Source organism: Cavia porcellus, unplaced genomic scaffold (genome assembly GCF_034190915.1).
Source record: "Cavia porcellus strain 051 isolate PalLab524CR breed Dunkin Hartley unplaced genomic scaffold, mCavPor4.1 scaffold_43, whole genome shotgun sequence".
Taxonomy (NCBI): domain Eukaryota; kingdom Metazoa; phylum Chordata; class Mammalia; order Rodentia; family Caviidae; genus Cavia; species Cavia porcellus.
Window position 1 is genome coordinate 1,431,370 of NW_026947526.1, and position 21,837 is coordinate 1,453,206.

The 21,837-nt window shown below is 37.8% G+C and overlaps 1 protein-coding gene across 8 annotated transcripts in view; it reads right to left on the reverse strand.

Moving 5' to 3' along the window:
* LOC134474916 (zinc finger protein 20-like) overlaps nt 1-21,837 on the reverse strand; it is a 148,476-nt gene that overhangs the window by 56,287 nt on the left and 70,352 nt on the right. For 3 of the 8 annotated variants that reach the window (XM_063244000.1, XM_063243995.1, XM_063243998.1), the window contains exon 1: nt 4,032-4,138. The exons of the other annotated variants lie outside the window; for them this stretch is intronic. The gene's annotated coding sequence lies outside the window, so the exon portion shown is untranslated. Of the gene's footprint in view, nt 1-4,031; nt 4,139-21,837 lie in introns of those variants that run through there. 8 annotated transcript variants of the gene reach the window in all.

Here is a 21,837-nt window from a genome sequence, read left to right on the forward strand (position 1 = left end):
AAGAAATGTATCTTTATAAAGACTGACATTCTAAATAGTTCCTATCATCCTGATGACCTCAGTAGTCACCCTCCCAAAGCTCTAAGGCAAGATTCACTGCTGCCTAACAATGCCTGCTTTCTATGTGACTCCCTTCCCCCTTTTGTTCTCAATTTAATCAACTTTACCTGCACTATTAATCTTATTGGCTACCATAGCTCTGTCCCATCTTATGCCCATCTGCATTGTGATTTCCCAGTTTTCCCACCCTTCAAACCATCTAACCACATGATTATACTCTATAAAAACAGTGTAAATTTTTCTCTTTTTGAAGTCAGAGAAATCATTAGATGATTGTATTATTAAATGTTGATCTCACCTCTTAAGGGACATTTGCATTGAAGGGCTTTATCCCTGCCTTTTAGTGCTGCTTCTGTTTTCTGAAAGTGAAAGGATCTGTAGTTTTGTTTATGCTATCTACAGTACATTAAGGAAATGACTGGAAATTTTCCTTATGAATTGTTTACCACTAACAATGTGAGAAGATAAATAGCAAAAATTCTTTATTTTCATTTCTTAATTTAAACTTAAGGATGTACTTTAAAGAGTTTTGCCCTAGAATAAATTACAAGACATCATGGTGGTAGTTCATCAGGGTGAAAGGTCAAATCAGGGATGCTTACCCATATGGCTACTTCCTCTTTTTTCCCTGAATACAACTTCCTCATTCCTTTCCCAGGGGCCAAAAAAAATTCCAATCGGCTCCTTTCATGATATCAATGTCAGTGCCAGCACCACCAAATTTCTTATATACACTATAATCACATGATCCCTCAGGAAAAAAGGCAAACACTTGGTGGCTTTAGGCTCCTCTCCACATTCTTTAAATAGAAAGGACACTGCTACTTTTTCTTATATTCTGTGAAAGGGTTTTGGCCCAGACAGGACTCTGTAGCCAGGAAAGCCTCAACCAGAAGCAGGAAGACCCTATCTCCCCCACTCCTAGGAATTTACCTGTGACATCATCTTCCCACCCCTGGGAATTTACCTATGGCACCAAACCTAAGACCAGTGGTCTACCTGTGCATCCCTAATTCCCTCTTTAGGTTCCATCCCAAACCAAGGCTACTTACACACCCTCATCCCACGTATCTGCCAGAGAGATCACTGGACTCCAGCAGTGGGGGTTGCCAGTCATCTCTCTCCATGTTCTCAGAATAAAGGCCTGTTTTTGTTTTATACTTCTCATCTTTTGGAAATATTTTTCATCTTTTGGAAATAATCCTATCATTGGGCTTCTCTATTGGGCCACAAAATCCTAGCAGTACTGATTCTTGTCTATGTATGAAGCTAATCTACTTCCTCAATAATTCACATGCTCAATGCCATGAGTATCCAATGGAAATTAATGCAGTGGGCATTAATTAATCCAGGATACACTGTGTAATAATACACTGTGCACTGTACCATTGCTATTTGCTAAGAGCTACTCTTATTTTTCCCCACATAGTTGAAAGATGAAAATGACTGGTGATGACAGAGAAACTGTGATAATATTTTTTTCAATTTTATTGGATATTTCACTACATCCATTAAGTACATTTTATTTGCTACAATATGGATATGGATGAATTTGCCTGGTATTTTCTCTTGGGGCCTGTCCCATAACAGGGGGTATCTGTCTCCCCATAGCTGCAAGGTATCTGGACTTCTTAGCTGGCCTTCTAGGACCTGAGACTGTCTCCCTGGCTATATATTTCTAACTAACTCAGCTGCCTGTAACAAGGCTTGCCCCTCAAAGGAGCCAGAAAATAAGTTCAGATTGCTTGCCTGATTGGAAGAGACAATCACCTCCTGCTGTGGGCCAAATCTCAAAACAAAAGGTAAATTAAATACAACCAAGTGCTAAGGACCAACAGTCCAAATAGTTCTCTGATCACCCTGAGGAAATCAAGAGCCCCCATCCCAACACTCTAAAAGAAGAGTCTCTGCTCTTAAACCTGCCCACTTACTATGACTTGCTCTCCCATTTGCTCCCAATTTAATCAATTTTACCCGAGCAATTAACCTTATTGGTTGACCAGATTTCTATCCCGCCTTATGCTTAACTTTCAGATTCCCATTTTTCCCCTCCCCTGGACCCATCTAACCCCATGATTTAACTCTATACAAGTTTCTCAAAAAGACAGACTATTTAGCAACCCACTCAGACCTTTCCTGTCTCTCAGACAAAAGCTTTCCTTCTCTGAATAAATATATTCCACTCTTAAACTCCATCATTCCTAAAATTCATTCTTCAATTTTAGAGAACAAAAACTCATACCGGATATATAGTAGGTAAGGAGTTTCATTCCCCTATACCATTAACATGAGCCAAATTAACATGACTATACTTTTATAATGTCTGAAAATTTTCCTTTTCCTGCAGTTTCAAGTGATTAATACAACTCGCAGTGATTATAGTCCTGGCAATCTAAAATTGTATACAACAGTCATTGTAAGTGTAAAATAATTGCTTTGATTGTATTATTTAGCAAGACATACACTTTGCCATGGCACTAGGTTATATCTTACAAAAGAGAAGGTTCACCTATAATTGTTCAGAAAAAATTTCTACATTATTGGCTGCTTAAACAATTTTTAATTAGATAAACTGTGTTTTTTTTCAGTTTCTAGAAGGCTTCTATTATATTATGGAAAGCTGTCTGTAGGCCTCTAAGACCTTGGTTATATATATTTTGATGCATAATTCTGTTTTGAAACTTGTATGAAGATTTATTATTATTTTAGGATTAAATTCACTGCATTGACACTGATAGAGTGAAGCAAATTGCCATTGACATATTTAATTAAAAATCTTGTTAATCTACATCTTCAATGAAATTATTTTCTTTCATTGCAGTTTAAAACTCTTTTTTTTTTTTTTTTTTTTTAGGTACCAGGGATCAAACTCACAACCTAGCACTTCTCCGGGAAGTGCTTCTGCCTGCTGAGCTAAATCCCATGCCCCCACTAATTAATATTTTATTAAATGTATAAACATTACTTTATCCATTCAAGTAGTATTGTTATTTTACTAGAGGAGGTCAAAATAGAGAGGAATTGATGTACAGTCAGAGAGGAAATGGAAACTCAAAGGAGTCAATGTAAAAACCTAAACACAACAATCCCTGCTAGAGACACAACTGAAGAAAGCCAGAAGGTGAAGATGCAGTGACCATGTCTACATGCCTCCTGGAGAGAAAAACAACAGCTTGAAATGTACTAAAGTTACCACCACCTCCTCCAGGAGGTCCAGATAGGCATCAATTACCATACGCAATGACCAGAACAACTGGACTATTGTTCCCACAAAATGCCTTGGCTCTTTGAACATAGTCCTTCTGTGTGACTTCTTCCAAGGGTTGAGTATTTTTAAGCCACTACAAGTTTATAGGTTGATTGTAGTTTGAGACCCACACTGTACCTGCATTGTGAATTTCCTGTAAAAATGACCCCTGACAATAGGTCTGTGCCTTAAACACTGAAGAACATTCCTGAAAATCCAGGGCTATTCTTCTCTCTTTTTTCCCAGAAAACTTTCTGAACTTCTTTGGTTTTGTGACTTCATTCCTCAATGTTGTGAGTCAACCAACATGTTGCATTTGACATCAAACAAGGCAGGATTATATTTGTCCTATTTCAATTTGAATATGAAATATCTGCTAAAGGCCATGTTCCAAAGCCTTTGTGTGAAGTTACTTGCTTGCTCTGAGTTTAAGATTTCCATGAGTTTTGGACCTCTTCATTCTAGCAAATTGCAGATTTATTGGTGGAAGGAGGTCACTGTTGTGCTGTAGCACCATAGACACCATTTCTAACTCTGTATTTGTCACTGCTGCCCAGATGCTACTACATTGCCAGCTTTCCTCTGCAACACCATTCCATAATTGCCAATTTAGGTCAGCTTTCATTCAGCTCTATTGTTTTTGTTTTCCTTTAATACTCTTTCTCTATCCTTTGGGTTTTTACATTTTTCATTTTTATTTTTGTTTTTAAAGACATAGTCTCACCTTGTAGTTCTGGCTGGCCTTTCATTCACCATGTAGGTTAGACTGTCTTGCATACATGACCATTCTCCTGTTTCTGCCTCTTTAATGCTGTGGAAAAGAGGTGGGCATCATAACACATGGTGTTTGTGATTTTTCCCTCCTTTTCACTATTATTCTTTCATTTCAGGGGCACTGACATTTAATCCTGATGTTTGCTTGTGTCAGTAAATCTTTCTGCATCTTGAGGTGAGTTTGTGAACAACAGTATAGGAATTCAAGCATCCAAAGTATAAATTTGGAATTTAAATAGCTGAACCACTTGTATACAGACCCTTCCCCATTTCAGAATCAAAACAAGTGGCCCTGAACTGGAAAGTTAAGCATTTTTAAAAGAGAGAGTCACAAGAGACATCCTGTTTGGAAACAATTTAGCTCAAATCTTAAATGAATTTTTATATGACACCTGTATCCTGCTTCTTTTTTTAGCAGGTTACTTTTTTTCTTTGGGTACAGCTCCTTTTACTTTTCTCATGGAACTTAAATCATGAGTGATTTTTAATTTTCCTGGGTCAAATACAGAGCACGAGATAGATGCAGGGCATGAGATGGCATCTTTTGTGCCAAGCTACAAAACAGCTGAGCTACAGTGCCAAGCCTGAATATTTTCAAGGGTAAAGAGCACATAATGTTTTAATACTTCAAAATTTGTGATATTCATTCTTATAATAAAGAATGATCTATAGTCAGGACAAGCTAAACCCACCAGGTCCTTCATTGCTTTCCACTGGTCTTTTCCTCATCATCCTTAAATACAAGACATTCTGAGTTCTTAATGCTAATGCTCACATTTGATTCATATTCCTACCTGTGATATCTCCTGTTTCTCCTGGTAGTCTAGTCTGGCATCCCCGGCCCATAAGAGATAGAAACAAATGTCGTGATTCCCTACACTCCAATGATGTTATGTGTTAAATTAAACACTTTTCCTTAAAGGGAATAGCAGTTAATGAATACATGTGTATCTCATGACTGTTTCTTCAGGTTTCAAATAACACCAGTAATTCTTTCAAGTGTTAGGTGCACACCTGTAATCCCAGGACTTAAGAGGCTGAAGTAGGAAAATCAGTTTGAATTTACTGGACTAAGAGGTGAGTCCATAGTCAGCCTGAATTGCATAGGGAAATCCTGCCTCAAACAAACAGAAAAAAATATCATATTATTGTAGATATCCTTGAGAAGAAGAACTCAACAGTTTGAAACTCTTAGGATCATACATATTAGGTTTCATCTGGTGAATATAAGAGACCAGTAAAACTACTTTCAAGGATATGGAGAAAACTCAAAAAATCTTATTGCAAATTGTCATATAGATGTAATGCATTGCCCAACAAAATGACATTAAGATAGCTCACAAATGTAGAGAAAACATTTCTAAAATTCATTTGGAAACAGAAATGGTCTAGATTGCCAAAATAATTGCTGGGCAACAAAGGCAAGTCTGGAAGCATCACAATTCCTGACTTGCTATAATACTAGAAAGCTACTGTCAGAAAATCAGCATAGTTCTGGCAGAGAAACAGACCTGAGAATCATCCAAAAAGACTAGAAAATGCAAATAGAACTACAAACACATTCTGCTACTTGCCTTTGAAATAGGTTCAGTGGAAGAGAGATAGCCTTTTCAATAAACTGTGCTGAAGAAAATGACATTCCTCATACCAAAGACTTAAACTGGACACATCTATCACAATGAAACAAATATAAGTCAAAGTAGATGAAAGATCTAAATATTAAAACAGAAACACTAACAAGACTTCATGACCAAAATACATTTTAAAGAATCAACCACCAGGACCCCATCTTATTAAAAATATTTGCACATCAAAAGAAATCACTAACAGAGTGAAAACACAATGCACAGAATGGGAAAGGGATATTTTTCTATTTTCTGATAATCTCTTCAATATCCTTTTCCAATGCACTATAAATTTCCATATGTAAGTCCTTTACTTTCTTTGTTAGGTTCTTTCCAAGTATTTATTTTCTTGGAGGCTATTGCAAAGGGTCCGGTTTGTGAAACTTCTCTCTTGGTGAGTTTGTTGATTGTATACAGAAATGTTATTGATTTTTGATTGTCAACTTTGTCTGAAGCTACATTATTGAATTTGGTTATTAATTCTAGGACTGCTTTGGTAGAGTTTTTGGCATCTTCTATTTAGAATATCATATCATCTGTAAATAATGATAATTTAACTAATTTCTATTGTATACTTATTCTTATTTCTCTCTTTTGTCTAATTGTTCTGCCTAATGTTTCCAGAGCTATATTAAATAGGAGTGGTCATAGTAGTCATCCATGTCCTTTTCATAACTGTGGAATGAAAGTTTTCAGTTATTCTCCATTTAGTATGATGCTGGATTTTCATTGTCACTGTCTGATTTTTTTTTTTGTTGTTGTTTTTTTCTTTTTTGTCGGTACTGGTGATCCTAATCATGACCACACAATTGCAAGGCAGGTGCTTATTCCACTGAGCTAAATAGCCAACCCCGTCATTTTTTGATTTTATCAGCTTGAGATAAAGGTCATCTGTTGTTATTTAGTATAGGGTTTTTATCATGAATCAGTGCTTGACTTTATCAAAAGCTTATTGTGCATTTATTGAGATGATCACCATGTGACTTTTGTTTTTGCCTGTGTTGGTATGACATTTAAATTTGTTGATTTGCATGTACTGAAACATCCCTGCCTTCCTGGGATGAATCCAAGTTGTTCAGGTTTTAAAATCTTGTTGATGATTTGTGACATTCACTTTGCTAGTATCTTGTTAAGGATTTTTGCATCTATGTTCATTAGGAAAACTGTCTTATAGTTTTCTTTTTCTGGTTGGGTCTTTCTCTGGTTTTAGTATCAGGGTAATACTTGCCTCCAGGAATGTGTTAAGGAGAATAGCTTCTCTTGCAAAATCATTAAACAGCAGTGGTCTTAAATTTTTTTCTACATTTATTGCAGAATACATCAGTAAATTCATCAGGAACTAGACTTTTTTATGTTGGTCATTTGCTTTTCTGTTGTCATTGTTTTTCTTTTTATTTTAATGTGCTCATGAGACAGGCTCTCATTATTCAAGTCAGGCTGGCCTTGAGCTCACTTTGTAGCCTTGTTTAGTGTCAAACTCACAACAGTCCTTGTACCTCAACCTCCCAAGTTCTGGGATTAAAGCAATGCACCACCATGCCCAGCAGCTGATGCATTTTTAATGAGATCTTCATTCTCATTAACTGATACTGTGTTTTCTAGAATTTTTATAATTCTTGAATCAGATTTGGCATTTCATATGTATCTAGGAATCAGTGCATTTCTATATTTTCTAACCTATGAAAGCATAAGCTTTTCAAGTAGATATTGATGCTCTTCTGAATTTTCACAGGATCTATAGTTATTTTATTCTTCTGAATCATCAATGCATGGTTTTCAGTCTTTATTTTTTTTCTTTTATGATATTGTTGTCCAAAGGTTTATCAATTTTGTTTATTCTTTCAGTGAACCACCTCTTTGATTGATTAATTCTTTGAAGTGTTTTCTTTGCATGAATTTCTTGCCTGGTCTTATAATTTCCTCCTTTGTATGGGATTTGTGTTTGTCTTGCCATTCCTCTTCTGGAAGATTGAGATGCAACATTTCATTATTTGTTTGTGTTCTTTCTATTTCCTGATGTGAGATTTGACTACTATAAATTTCCCTATTCGGACTGCTTCCATTGAATCCCATAAGGTACAGGATTTTGCAGCTATTTTCTTGTTAGGTTGTAGGTATTTTTAAGTTTCTTCCTTTATTTCACCTGTCACCCATTGGTTGTTTCGGAGAGTTTTATTTAATTTCCATATACTTACGAAGTTTTTGCAACTTCTTTTACCATTATTTCCCAATTTAAATACATGCTTAAGAATACTAGCCTTAGGCTGCAAAATCAAGCAAGTAATACAAGGATTAAGTTGTTTTTATACCTCCATTGCTATCAACTCAGCATGTCCTCTAAACCGGTCATACGGTTGGTGGTGGGATGAGGTGATTGTGGTGCTCCTCTCCCAGCCAATGCAGTGGTTAGGTCACAGGAAGTGTAAGTTATTTTCTTGCTTTTCTTCTGAGAACCAGAATAGCTTCCACAGAATCACAACATGAACACATTGGCTAGTTTCCCCTACTATTCCCCACCTGACTTCCACCAGCTCACAGGAAGGGCAGATTAGCTTTCTATTTCTCCTCTCAGGCCTGGAATGGCTCAGAATTGTTAATTTTGTCATCAGCATGACTTAGTGGAGGCATATCATAAAACCTGCATATTTATGTGTGTGTCCTACAGGAAATAATTCATATGTAGGTCATTGATTGGAGTGGAAATGTCTTGAGGAAAGTGGTGTCATATAAGAGGATTTGGCATTGGTGAACAAAAAAATACCATGGAATAGAACAGCATCTGTATACTTAAATTGTCTTAAACAGGTTTGATACTTGGTCCTGTCATCATCCAACCATACCACATTCCAGTGCTGAGTCTTTAAAACAGATACATTTTATGTTTCATGTTGGGGTCTTTTCCTAGAAACCAAGACACCAAAATGGTGTACCAAAAAGGCTCTAAGAAATGAGAAAAACAGCATTGTCTTCATGGTTACAGGTGGAGAGAGATCCTTGGCAGAGCTCATCACTCTGCTAGCCAGCTGGCCAACTCATGCTGGCAGAAGTTGAGTGGACAGTGGAGGAAACCTCATCAGGGTCTTGGGAGGGGTTCAAGACCCTCTCAGAGCAACAGATGATCCCAACTGCAGAGAACTATCCCACAGAAAGTATCTAGCTGGCCTCAGCTGTGGCCTATCTTGCCCCCTGAGGCATCTCTTCATTCTCAGTTCAATCATGCGTGTGCCACATCACAGCCCTGCATGAGTATTCAGCTTCAATGGCTCCAACATACCCCTCCTTTTTGTTGGGTTGATACACAGATGGGTGACCTGCAGAAGATGGAGAGGCTGTGTTAGAGCTCCCACCACTGCACAGTCCATAGGTTCATAATGGTAGTCAGTTACCAGCATAGCCAGCAATTGTCAGAGGATGTGGGTGATCTGAGATTCACCCAAAGACAATGTTTTACATTGCACTGTACCTCCAGAGGCCAGACTTTTCTGCAGAAGGTTCAAGAACAAGGTAACATAAGGACTGCACTAAGGACAATTGGTTCATTACTTCCTGTCAAGGCCAGTTAGGTCTACTCAAGAACAATCTTATAACCATGCATAGCTCCTCATATCTCTTCTGTCAGTGTCAGCCACCTGGAAGAGTTAGGGCCACTGCTTAACCACGTTGATTTCTGGGAAAGCTTAGCAGATTTTTCTGGTGACTCACGACTCTCCTTAGGCACACCTTGCATCAAAGTTCACTTTCCTCTGTGGTCTCATCATCTTCCTGATCAGAATACTAGGTACTCACTGAGTATCTTTTGATAGGGCAAGCAGGGCAAGCAGGGCAAGCAGGGCAAGCAGAATTTCTTTTACATCTAGGGTCTCCTGCAAGCTTTAAGCGCTGGGGCCAAAATATTGGCTATCCATTTAGCCCATCTGTGTCTCTCATTTTTGATCTCTAAACCTTAGCCGTTGGACATCCAGAAGAAAAGATTGATAACAACATGGTATATTAGAGGCAGCAAGCTTATTTGAGAGTATAGTGAGCTTATTCAATGATTGCTTGTCCAGTGGCATTATAGGGGATACAAGTTACATGAGAAACGTTCCATGTGGAACATAAGGAAGCCAAAGCCTGTGAGGTATATGCTGGACTATTGTGAGTTTTAAGGAAGAAAGATACCCCCATCACTGCAAATGTAGTCAGTAGATGTTGAACTACATGTCGGGCATATTCACCATGCAGTGGTGAAGCCCAAATAAGACCAGAAATTGTATCAACAGAAACATGAAGAAATGAAAAAGAAATCAAGGAACAGTGTGTGACATGCTTACCAAGGGTCATTGGAACAGAGGCCATGAGAGTTGACAGCATCACAGGGAAAAGTGTGAAGCATGGCAGCAAAATGGAAACCAGTGGAAATAAAAGCTTTAGCTTCAGAAGTTGGAATGTGAAACAATTTATGCAAGGAATAAGCTTATTGTTGAAAAAAGGCATGGCTTTGCTTAGTGTTATCAAAAAGAGGTTACATTACAGAGTAAGCCCAAGGCCAGACTGAACTGCATAGGGAGAACCTGCCTCAAAAGGCCAAAAAAAAAGTGTGGAGGCCATAGAGTATATGCAATCCTTGATCAGAAATAACATTATCTTGTAAAAAGCCAGGTAGGTGTAAATGACTACATATATGTAAAGGAAAAAAAGCAGCATTGTGAGGGCAAAGAAGAATCTGTAGATGTAAAAAAAGACACTAAGTGTGAGTCCATTGCCACAGGAGAGATACAAACAGAAGATAACTTAGATGAAAACAGAAGAAATAAAACAGAAGAAAACTAGCTCACTTCTTAAAATCCATGCTCCCAGTGCTGGAACACCTGTTCACCTCCAGCACTCCATGCCCTCAGGACATTTCCCTGATGTTCTGTGCACCTAGAGCACTCCTGTATGGGCAGTTTTGCTTTCTGCTTTACAGGTATGAACAATCACAAGCTCAGCAACTTTCAGCACCTTCTTACAAGCCAACTGGACAAACAGGCAACTGATATGTGGACAGACTGACAAATATAAAATCAGAGTAAACTTGAGCATATCATTAATCAAGCCGAATTATAATACTTTCTTACAAATTTAGAATTTAAAACTACAAATAAACCAGTTTGATTTGTTATACACCAACTAGCAAAGATCTGGTATAAAAGGATACAAGGCTTGATTCAGGGAGAGGTGAGATGGTAGAATTATGTTGAGTAGCCTGCCATACCAACTCATTCCATGCAGGGAAAACACAAGAAGCAGAAATCCACACAAGGCCTTGGCAATAACATAGAAGCATCCCATCTTACCCAGTTCAGTAGGGGCTCCTGACGCTGCCTACATGGCTCTTGGGATGTTTTATATAATGTAAAATGCTTTGTTAGAGGTATACCCTCGTGAAAATGTATTTGAATCAGAGAAGAAGAAAGCCTTGTAGGGAAAGACAAGTAACTGACAGTAAATAGCACCATGGACAGAATAGTAAAACTTGTGCAGGAAGAGCATTTTTCTCCTTTAATTGTTTCAAGAGAGGAGATTTGAGGGAATAATGATCTTCTTCAATGATAGTGTGGCCACTGGGATTAGAGGGGATACAAGTTACATAACAAATTTGCTATGTGGGACAACAGGAAGCAAAAGGCTGTGAGGTGTAGGCTGGACCATTGTCAGTTTAAAAAAGGAAGATATGCCCTTGACAGCTAATGCAGCCAGGAGATGTTGAATTACATGCCGGGCAGATTAACCATGCAGTGCTGAAGCACAAATAAAAACAGAAAATGTATCAACAAAAATTTGAAGAAATGAAAAAGTTTTAAGGAGGAACACTGTGTGTAGCATGTTACCATGAGTGGCATTAGAGCAGAGGCCACGAGAGTTGACAGCATCACAGGCAAAAGGGGGAGCCATGGGAGCACAATGGAAACCAGTGGAAATAAAAGCTCTAGTTGCAAAAGGTGGAATGTGAAACAATTTGTGCAAGGAACATGCTGATTGGTGAAAAAAGGCAAGGCTGTCTTTAGTGTTATCAAATGAGGGTAGACTACAAATTAATCTCAAGAGCAGCCTGAGCTGCATATAGAGACACTGTGTCAAAAAGACCCTGCCCAAAAAAAGAGGTAACACAATATTCAGTGCTTGATTATAAGTAATAGCATTATCATATCAAACAACAGGTAAGGCTTAATGACTACCTATATGTCAAAGAAAAAGAGGGGCATGTGGAAGGCAAAGGGGAGCCTGTAGGTGCAAAAATGAGACATTAAGTGTGAGTCTATTGCTACAGGAGAGATAACAAGAGAAGATCAGTGTGGGATAGCATTATGTACACAAAAAGAGGCAGTAACTAAGTTAAGGACTTGGTATGAAAAAAAATTTGCAAAGCAAGGATAACACAGAGAGCTCACTGCATTGACAAGAGGTTTGTGGTAGTGAACACAGGTGTTTCCAAGTATTATAAAAACATATGTTACAGCTTCATGATGGAGGGTCCCATCAGTGAAGACAGTGATGGCACTATTTAAAGTGGTGCTAACCAAAAAAGTTTGAAGAGAAAAGGGAAGTAAGGTAAATAGAGACAAAATGTTATCATGGGGCATATCAATAAAAATGGAACCAACATAGACAGCCAAAGTCACTTGCAGAGGATTTTTTTTTTTTTTTTTGGTCCCAGGGATCAAACTCATGACTGTGTACTTGTAAGGCAGGCGCTCATGCCACTGAACTAAATTCCCAGGCCTGCATATTGCTGAGTAAACAGCAGATAACAAAAAGGAAAATTCAGCCTTGGTAAGTGGTAAGACAGTATTGATTAAATCAATTCCAAGGACTATAGGTGTTCCAGTACATCCTCAAGAGATGTGAGGGAATAGCATTGGCAATGGGAAATAAAGTATTGCTAGGTGAGTGGAGTAAAACAAAACCATCATCTCCAGTGTGTAGCAAACTTGAAAAGGAAAGGTTGTCAATAGTTACAGAGAGGCTTCAGCATTCATCTCCCAGGGAAATAGCAGTAGCCACCACAGTGGAGCCAAATGCTTGATTTCCATGAGTAACATCACAAGTTTTAGAGGAGACAAGGCAAGACAATTAGCTGGGCTACAGACTCAAAAAAATTAGTTGAATGGGTAAAAGAGTTTACAACTGATGCAAAAATATGCCCTTACAACCAGCATCAATGAGGCCAAGGACAACAAAAGTGTCTCTTTTTTGATGCAGGTGAACAGGAAAGAATTGGCCAAGTTTCCCAGGAGGTAAAGGATCATGAAAAGTAGTAGGAACCTTCTAAAGCATACCAGGGAACTCCAAGCTAGTGTCAGGTATCATAGAAACATCTTTTAAAGCATTTGTGCACCTTTGGTTTGCATTTTTGTATGTTAATTGCTTTAACAAGATATAGGCTACTGGGGCTGTGGATTTAGCTCATCAGCATAAGTGCCTGCCTTGCAAGCAGGAAGTCATGAATTTGATCCCTGGTACTAATAAAAAGGAAACAGACAAAAAAAAAAAAAGACAGAGGCTACTGCCTTGTTGTTCACCTGGCATTCAATAGCTTTATTTAATCTTCTATGAAGGCAAGGCAAAGTTCAGTGTCCTCCTGTTTGATAGTACTAAAAACCTTGTGTGTCCACTGCTTCAGAATTCTTTTTCAAGCTTTAAAAGCAATTTGAGGATAATAGCCTGAAGGTGGCAATGAACTTGTTGGCAAATGTCTGAAACATCTCTCTACCCTCATAATTCAGCAGCTCCTATAGGAATGTAGCAATCAAAATTATTTATAGCTTGCATGTCCTCAGCACCAGTATGTTCTTAAGCCACACCTGATGTTGGGCTGGAGTGATAATAGCACACACTAAGACTTTCCAGTCCAAACGTGTCATTTCACAACCATGAATGATGCCCTCAATTATGTCAATTACCAAAGTACTTTTAAATCCATACTCCTGGACAGTCATTTTAAACTCTTTATCTTTCTTGTTTTTGTTTTTTGGAACATGGGATTGAACTCACAAACTTGAGTGTGTCAGGCAGCCACTTAGGCCACTGAGATTACCACCTGCTCCTTTTAACTCTTTAAATAGAGTACGGAAAACTTTCAAAGTGGGGCTCTTTTCCTATTGATACAAAACAGGTCATCAATTAATTCTCCATGTTATTTCCCTTCTTGGGCCATCTTTTGCCTGGGAGGTCCAAGAGGTGAAGAGTTGCACAGATGTTTTACAGGGTTTGCATATTTTGGAAGCAGCAGCAAGAGGAGGTGGAAAAGCAGCACAAGTGAGGCATCCAGGAAAACAGGGAAGCCAACTGTGTGTTGTTCCATGTGCCTGCCTGTCAAATGTCACCACATCCCAGCAAAGATACCAAGTGTGCAAGACAGAGAACAGAGCTCAAGGTTCCTCAATGCAGCAGTTTATGTATGTTTCTCCCAATCTGCCACAGTGACCACACCAACCTCCAAATAACAAGGAGAATGATCATGAATTTCCCACAAGATGTGCACCAAACTATCCTCGGAAGTAACAATGGCTCCACTTCCTAAGGAAATGCAGTTCTGCATTATGTTTCTGTTGCACTTCAGACACAGAATTCTCCATGATTTGAGGGGTGAAGGGAGTTTTTTCAAAGCAAATGAAAGGATTTTCCAAAGAAAGTGGAATAGAATGCTTTGGCTGTTGTATTCCACCCTAGGAACTCGGCAAAAGTAAGTTACACTCTACATCAGACATCTCCACTGTAGAGTCACTGTTCAGGCAACAAGATTTTGGGTTCCATTCCTGGATCCACAGCCCCTCAAACAGGTTCTTGGCAAAGGGCCAAAACAATGAAACAAGTGACACAATCTTTAGTACTGCAGGAGAAGTAAAATTCTTGGCAGAGCTCATAAGTCTGCTAGCTACCTGGCTGAATGATGCTAGGTGGCAAGTATTTAATCAGAACCAGAAATGAGTTTAGTGGACAATGGAGGAAACCTGAGCAGGATCTTGGGAGGGGTTCAAGGATCCCTCAGAGCAACAAATAATGCTAATTTAGGAAAACTATCTTGCACTATCTGTCCCCCTGTAATGTCTCCTCATTCCCAGTTCAGTCATGCCCAGGCCATGCCACAGGCTTGCAAGTGTATTCAGCTTCATTGGCTCCAACATTTGTCCATATAATTACATCAATCACAAGTGCACATCACTGAGGTCTCATTCACACTGCCACTTTCTCTCACTCACAGATGTGGCCTTTCAGTTTTACTGAATACTGATAGAACTGCCCTCTCTCATCACATTTATGCTTAGGGACTATGCTCAACAGAAGAGAATTTGTCAGTCTGAGCCATGAGATGATGAGGACAGAGTAACACTTTTTTTATGAATACTATTTCTCAGCGTGCGTAATATTTTTAGACCAAGTGAATATGAAACTCACAGTGGTGATAATAAGGAAAATTTAAAAGTGCAAGGCACTGTAAGAAAATGAGAAAAAGCAGTGTGAAACTCACTAGCGCAAATGAAGAGTAAAATTGCATTTTACCTAGAGTTGCTTGAATAACACAAATAGGTTACCCAGACAATGTAAAAGCAGCATTGATGGCAGAAACAGAAGTTTGAAGCAAAGACATGAGGTTCTCCTGACCATAGAGACATGGCATTGTTACACACTGTATAAATGTAAACTAAAAAGGAGAAGAGAGGCTCTGAGATGCTTATCCCTCTTATGCTTGTAAAAGTCTAGTAACATGTTGCAGAACCACTTAGATTCAAGGTTGATTCTAGACGGAATAAGCGGAGACTACAGTGAATTTCCATGTGTTCAGATAGGTCTATAGAGTTATAATAATTGATTATTGGGAACTCAGATTGTGCATCCTACATTTTTTTCACATCAGCAAAATCAGTTAAAGATATGGGAGACTTGCAAATTATATTTTTTCAGAACAGAACAATTTAAACAACACAGTATTTCACCACAAGGCAACCCCATATATCAGTAGCTACCATAATTTCTCTTTCCTTGAAATAGTTGAGTATACCTTCATATACAATAGCATCAAACATAACAAAATAGTATAAAACCATTAAAGAGAATGAAATTATTACAGGGCATTCAAAACCAAATAACAGAAAATGGAAAATTGTTACCATATTATCTCATTATTTATAAAAGATTTGTTTTTACTATCACACATAATAAAATCCAATAAGATAAAACATGATGTAACCAATGGAAACAGAAGAACAAACGCATGATTGCTCTTCAAAGCAAGATGATATTAAATTAGCCGTGGCTATTATATTGTCTTGTTTTCTTAAATATAGCTGTTCATACCATCACAAATAATAAAATCAAACAACCAAGGATAAAACCATTTCAACTAATGAATGGGAACATTATAAGTCTCCAAAGTAATGTAATGGGGAATCATGATTACCATAAACTCTTATGTACTCTTACCGGTTCTTACACTAGGGAGAGTATACAGTATTTATACATGTGAGTTTGGTTTCTTTCATGTATGAGTAAGGTCTCAAGTTGCATCCATTTATTTATAAATATCTCAATGCGATCATTCTTTATAACTGAGTGGTACTCCATTGAATTAAAATACCACAGATTTTTATCCATTCCTCAGTTTACAGACACTTAGGCTGTTTCCAAGATCTGGCTGCTTTAAAATTTGTGCTGCTATAAAAATGGGTGTACATATATCACTGAGGTATGATGATTTCAGTTCTTCTGAGAATATGCCTAGAAGTGGAATTGCTGGGTTAAGTGGGACTTCTTATCCCAGTTTTTTGAGAAATCTCCATACTGACCCCATAAAGGTTTCACCAGTCTAAACTCCCACAAATGGTGCAGGAGAGTTCCATTTCCCCACAGCCTCTCCAGCATTTGTTGTTGGTAGTTTTCTTGATCCTGGCCATTCTTTCAGAAGTGAGATGGAATCTCAGTGTGGTTTTAATTTGCATTTCTCTAATGAGTAATGATGATGAACATTTTTTCATGTATTTATTTGCCATTTGTATTTCTTCATCTGAGAATTTTGTTTTCATCTCAAATGCTATTTTTGGATTAGAGCTTTGAATTTTGGGAGTCTGATTTTTTTTAATTCTTTATATGTTTTAGACAGAAATCCTTTGTCTGAGCGATGGTTCACTAAGATTTTTTTCCAGTTTGTGGTTTTTTTTTTTTTTCTGTGCTGCAGATTTCTCTTGACATGCCCAAACTTTTTAATAAGATGTGATCCCCGTTGTTGATTCTGGGAAATATTTCCCATGTGGTTTGATTCCTGTTGATGAATTCTCTACCTATTCCTGTGTCTTCAAGAATTGTACCCTATTGGGCTTCTGGGAGAACATGGTGGACAGATAGCAGCAGCTACAGAGGCTCTCTGAAAGACTCGGCTTAGAATTCAGGAATGGTGCAGACTAAGGAGTCATAAGCAGGTGGAGATATGCTCTGCTGACCCGGAATGAACTAGGCTCAGAGAAACCAAATTAGAATGCAGTCCTGGTGCTAGAACAGGAACAGAGGGGCCTCAGTGTGGAAGCTGGAGCCCATGCCATTGGAAGCCGTGATTTGGGTTTCCCACCGCGCGGGGGCTGCATCTACATCAGCTCAGCAGGGAGAGAGACCTGAGAACGGGAATCGGCGAACAGAGTCGGAAACAGGATGGGCAGCGAGTTGTGCATTGACTTGCGGTGAGGTGAGTGAGAGAAACTGACACTCTCCTACAGTTTAATGAGACTCCAGCAGAAGACATTCTGGGACTGGGCAGACTTGCGGGAGCAGGGCACTGCAGTGACTTCAGCTTCGTATCCCCCTCTCAAGCGGGATTGGTGAGAAGTGCCTAGCCTATGTGATGCTGCTGGCAGAGACCCAATAGGCTAGCACAACCCAGATCCCAGAGCCTGAGCAGTGGGCTCTGCGTAGGCTGCCTGGTCTACAATTTCCTGGTGTGCTGCAGTGGGCAGGAACACCTAGCCTGAGCAATTGGATCAGGCTGTGGATGACAGGAAGGGAAGCTGGGCCTCCTACATAAGCTTGCCAATATAAGTAACAAAGAATATGGGAAGAGGCAGCAACAAGAAAGGCTCCTCGGCCCCCAATCCTGAGAAACAGGCAATAGCAGACACCACACCAATAGACATTTTAAAGCGCCATCTAGAGAGCCTCATAGATCAGTACAGGAATGAAGTTATTAATGACCTGAAGCTAGAAATAGGCAGAATAGTTAGAGAAATGCTGAGCACCACCCAAGAAAAAACAGGTGGTGGAATGGAAAACAAAAAAAGGGGAGAATTGTTTGATGGAGAAAATAGAGAAAGCATAGAATACGTGAAGCAGGTTCAAAGGGACTACCAGGAAACTAAAAACTATATTGAAAACTGGCATAACAGCTTGAAAGAAACTAAAGACAGACTATCTGAATTGGAGGGCAGATTTGTAATATGGGAGAATGAAATGAAAATCTTCTTAAAAGTAACAAAGAAACAAACAACAATAATACAAAGACTAGAAGATGATAAGAGGATCCATAACTTAAGAATTAAGAACATAAAAGAAGAAGTAGGGACACAAACAAATGAGCTACAAAAGCTACTCACAGAAATAATCCAGGAGAATTTTCCTAATTTAGCAAAAGGTAAAGATACTCAGACGTATGAGGCATACAGGACTCCAGCCACCTACAACTCAAACAGAGCAACACCCAGGCATATAATAATAAAAATTCCAGAAATTCAATACAAGAACAGAATATTAAAATCTGTCAGAGACAAGAAACAGACCACTTACAAGGGAACACCCATCAGAATTACAGCAGATTTCTCTGCATAAACCATCAAATCACGAAGAGCACGGGGGGAAATAATTCAAGCTATGAAAGATAATAATCTCCAGCCAACATTGATATATCCTGCACAACTATCCCTGGAAATTGATGGAAAAACAAAGTGCTTCCAGGATAAAGAGAAACTAGGGGAATTTGCAACCACCAATTCAACTCTACAGAGAATACTGCAGGATATTCTAAAAAAGAAAAATATGAAGAATCCAGAAATAGTGGCAGAGAGGCCAAAATGAATGGAGCAGAAAACAAAATGAAGAAGACAAACTGACAACTAATGACAGAAAAAGAGCTCAACAGAAATGAGGCAGAGAAGATTGGATGATAGGAACAGCTATTTTGGAGAAAATGACATCTTAATAGGTAATACCGATTTAGTATCATCTTGTTTTGAAGTCTCATCAAGCTTTTGTTCTTCTGTCTCCATTGGTCTAAACAGGTTGTATCTTATTGGATTTTATTATGTACGATAGTATAAGCAAAAACTTTTAAAGAAAAGGAGATTATACAGAAACCATTGTTCATTTTCTGTTAGTTGATTCTAAATACACTGTAGTGCTGTCATTCTCTTAAATGGTCTTAAATTGTTTTGATATACTTGATGCTACAATATACGAAGTTATACTCAAAGATTTTAAGGAAAGAGACAATATGGTAACTACTTTTATGTCAGAATTATCTTGTGGTGAAACACTATTCCAATGATCTTCAGATCTGTTTTTATTCCAACACCATGATGATTTTATTATAATTGCTTAGCAGTATAAGTTCGACTCAGGGATTGTGAGGCCTCCTGACTTTCCTTTGCTGTTTAGAATTGTCTTTGCTATTCTAGGTCTCTTCTGGTTCCAGAATAATTTTATGAGTGATTTCTCTAGATCTATGAGGTATGTTGATGCTATGTTCATTGGGAATGGAGTGAATCTGTATAACAGTTTTGAGAGAAAGTCCATTTTCATAATATATAGTCTTAATATGCATGAACAAGCAATGTCTTTCCATTTTCTGAGATTCTCTTCGATGTATTTTTCAGCATATTAATTTTCCTTATATAGTTTTTTTACTTCTTTTATGAGATTAATTTCAAAATATTTCATTTTTTTGTGGTGGTAGTGTGAAGGGTGTGGCTTCTCTGTTTCTCAATAATTTTGTTGTTAGTATATTGGAATGCTATTGATTTGTGAGTATGGACATTGTATCCAGCTACTTTGCTGAATTTATTGTATCTAGGAGACATTTAATGGAATTTTGAGGGTCTTCTATGTAGAGTATCATGTCATCTGCAAATAATAATAATTTAACTTACTATTTTTCCTGTCTTTACCCCTTTAATTTCTGCCTATTATCTCACTGCTCTGGCTAGTATTTCCATTACTATTTTTGAATAAGATCAGTAATGAGGGGCATCCTTGTCTTGTGCCTTATTTTAAGGTAAAGGCCTTCAGCTTTTGACCATTTAATATGATGCTGGCTGTTGGTTTGTCATAGATGACCTTTATCATATTGAGGTAAAGATCATCTATTCCAATTTTCTGTAAAGTTCTTTTCACGAATGGAAGTTGCACCTTATGAAAAGCTTCTTCTGCATCTATAGAAGTGCTCATGTGATTCTTACCTTTGGTTTTATTGATATGGTGCATTACATTGATTGATTTACATATGGTGAAACATTCCTGCATGCCTGGGATGAATCGCATTTGGTTGTGGTGTATCATCTTGATGATTTGCTGCATCCTGTTTGCCAATATTTTATTTAGGATTTTTGCATCTGTGTTCGTTAGGGAGATTGGCCTGTAGTTCTCTTTTTTAGTTGGGTCTTTCTCAGGTTTTGCAACTAGAATAATATTTGCTTCCAGGAATGACTAAGGAAGAATTGCTTTCCTTTTGATTTCATTGAAGTTTTTCAGGAGTGCTGGCTTTGAATTTCTTTTTATTTCTTATAGAATTCCACAGTGAATCCATCTGGACCTGGGCTCTTCTTTGTATGTATGGAGAGTTATTATATTTTCAATTTCATTAATAAAGATTGAGTTATTCAGTAGTTTTACATCTTCTTGATCAAGCTTTGATACTTCATATGTTTCTAGGAATCTGTCCATTTCTTCTGTGTTATTAAACCAATGAAAGTAGCCAATTTTAAAATAGATGTTGATGATCTTCTGTATTGCCCAAGAGTCTGGTTTGATTTTGTCATTTGCATTCCTTATTTCATGAATTTGAGCTTTTTCTTCCCTTTTTAAAATAGGGTAGGTTAGGTGCTTATCAATTTTGTTTATTCTTTCACAGAACCAACTGATTAACTCATTGATTATTTGGATTGTGGTCTTAGTCTCTATAGCATTAATTTCTGGTCTGATTTTTATAATTTCTTCCCTTCTTTTGACTTAGGGCTTCACTTGCTCATGTCTTTCTAGATATTGAGGTGTACCATCAGGTTGTTTATTTGTATTCATTATGTTGTGGGAAGTCAGTGCAATAAATTTTCCGCTGAGGACTGCTTTATTGAATCCCACACATTCCAGTACGTTGTATCTGTATTTTTGTTTGCTTTTAGGTATTGTTTAATTTGTTCTTTAATTTCCCCTGTGATGCATGGATTGCTCAAGAGTGTGTTATTCAACTTCCATGAGTTTGTGTGATTTTTGTAGTTTCTTTTCTCATTAGTTACTAGATTTATGGCACTATGATCTTATAACATGCATGAGATAATTTCAACTCTTTTTCATTTATTTAAATATTTCCTGTGGGCTAGTATATGGTCTATTTTAGAGAATATCCCATGTAATGCTGATAAGAATATATATTCTGATTTTGTCATGTGGAACACTCTGTATATATCCATCAGGTTCATTAGTTTACAGGTATGATTCAGTTTTGTTACTTCTTTGCTGACTTATGTCTGGTTGATCTGTGTCTTGGTGTCCATGGTGTGTTAAGTTCTCCTGTTAGAATAGTGTTATTGCTTATTTGATTTTTCATTTCTATATATACTTGCTATGGATAAATTTGTGTTCTGGAATTTGGTGCATATATATTTAAGATAGTTATCTCTTCCTCTTGAATTTTTCCCCTAACCAGTATGTAGTGACCTTCTTTATGTCTTAGAATCATTCCTGGTTTGAAGTTCACATTGTCTGCCAACAAAGTAGCTACCCTTGTTTTTTTTTTCACTTCCTGTTGCATGATGCATTGTTTTCCATCCTTTGACTTTGTGTCCGTGAGTTTCATTTTTGGTTAGATGGGTTTCTTGTAGACAGCATGTGATTGGCCATTGTTTCTTGATCCATTCT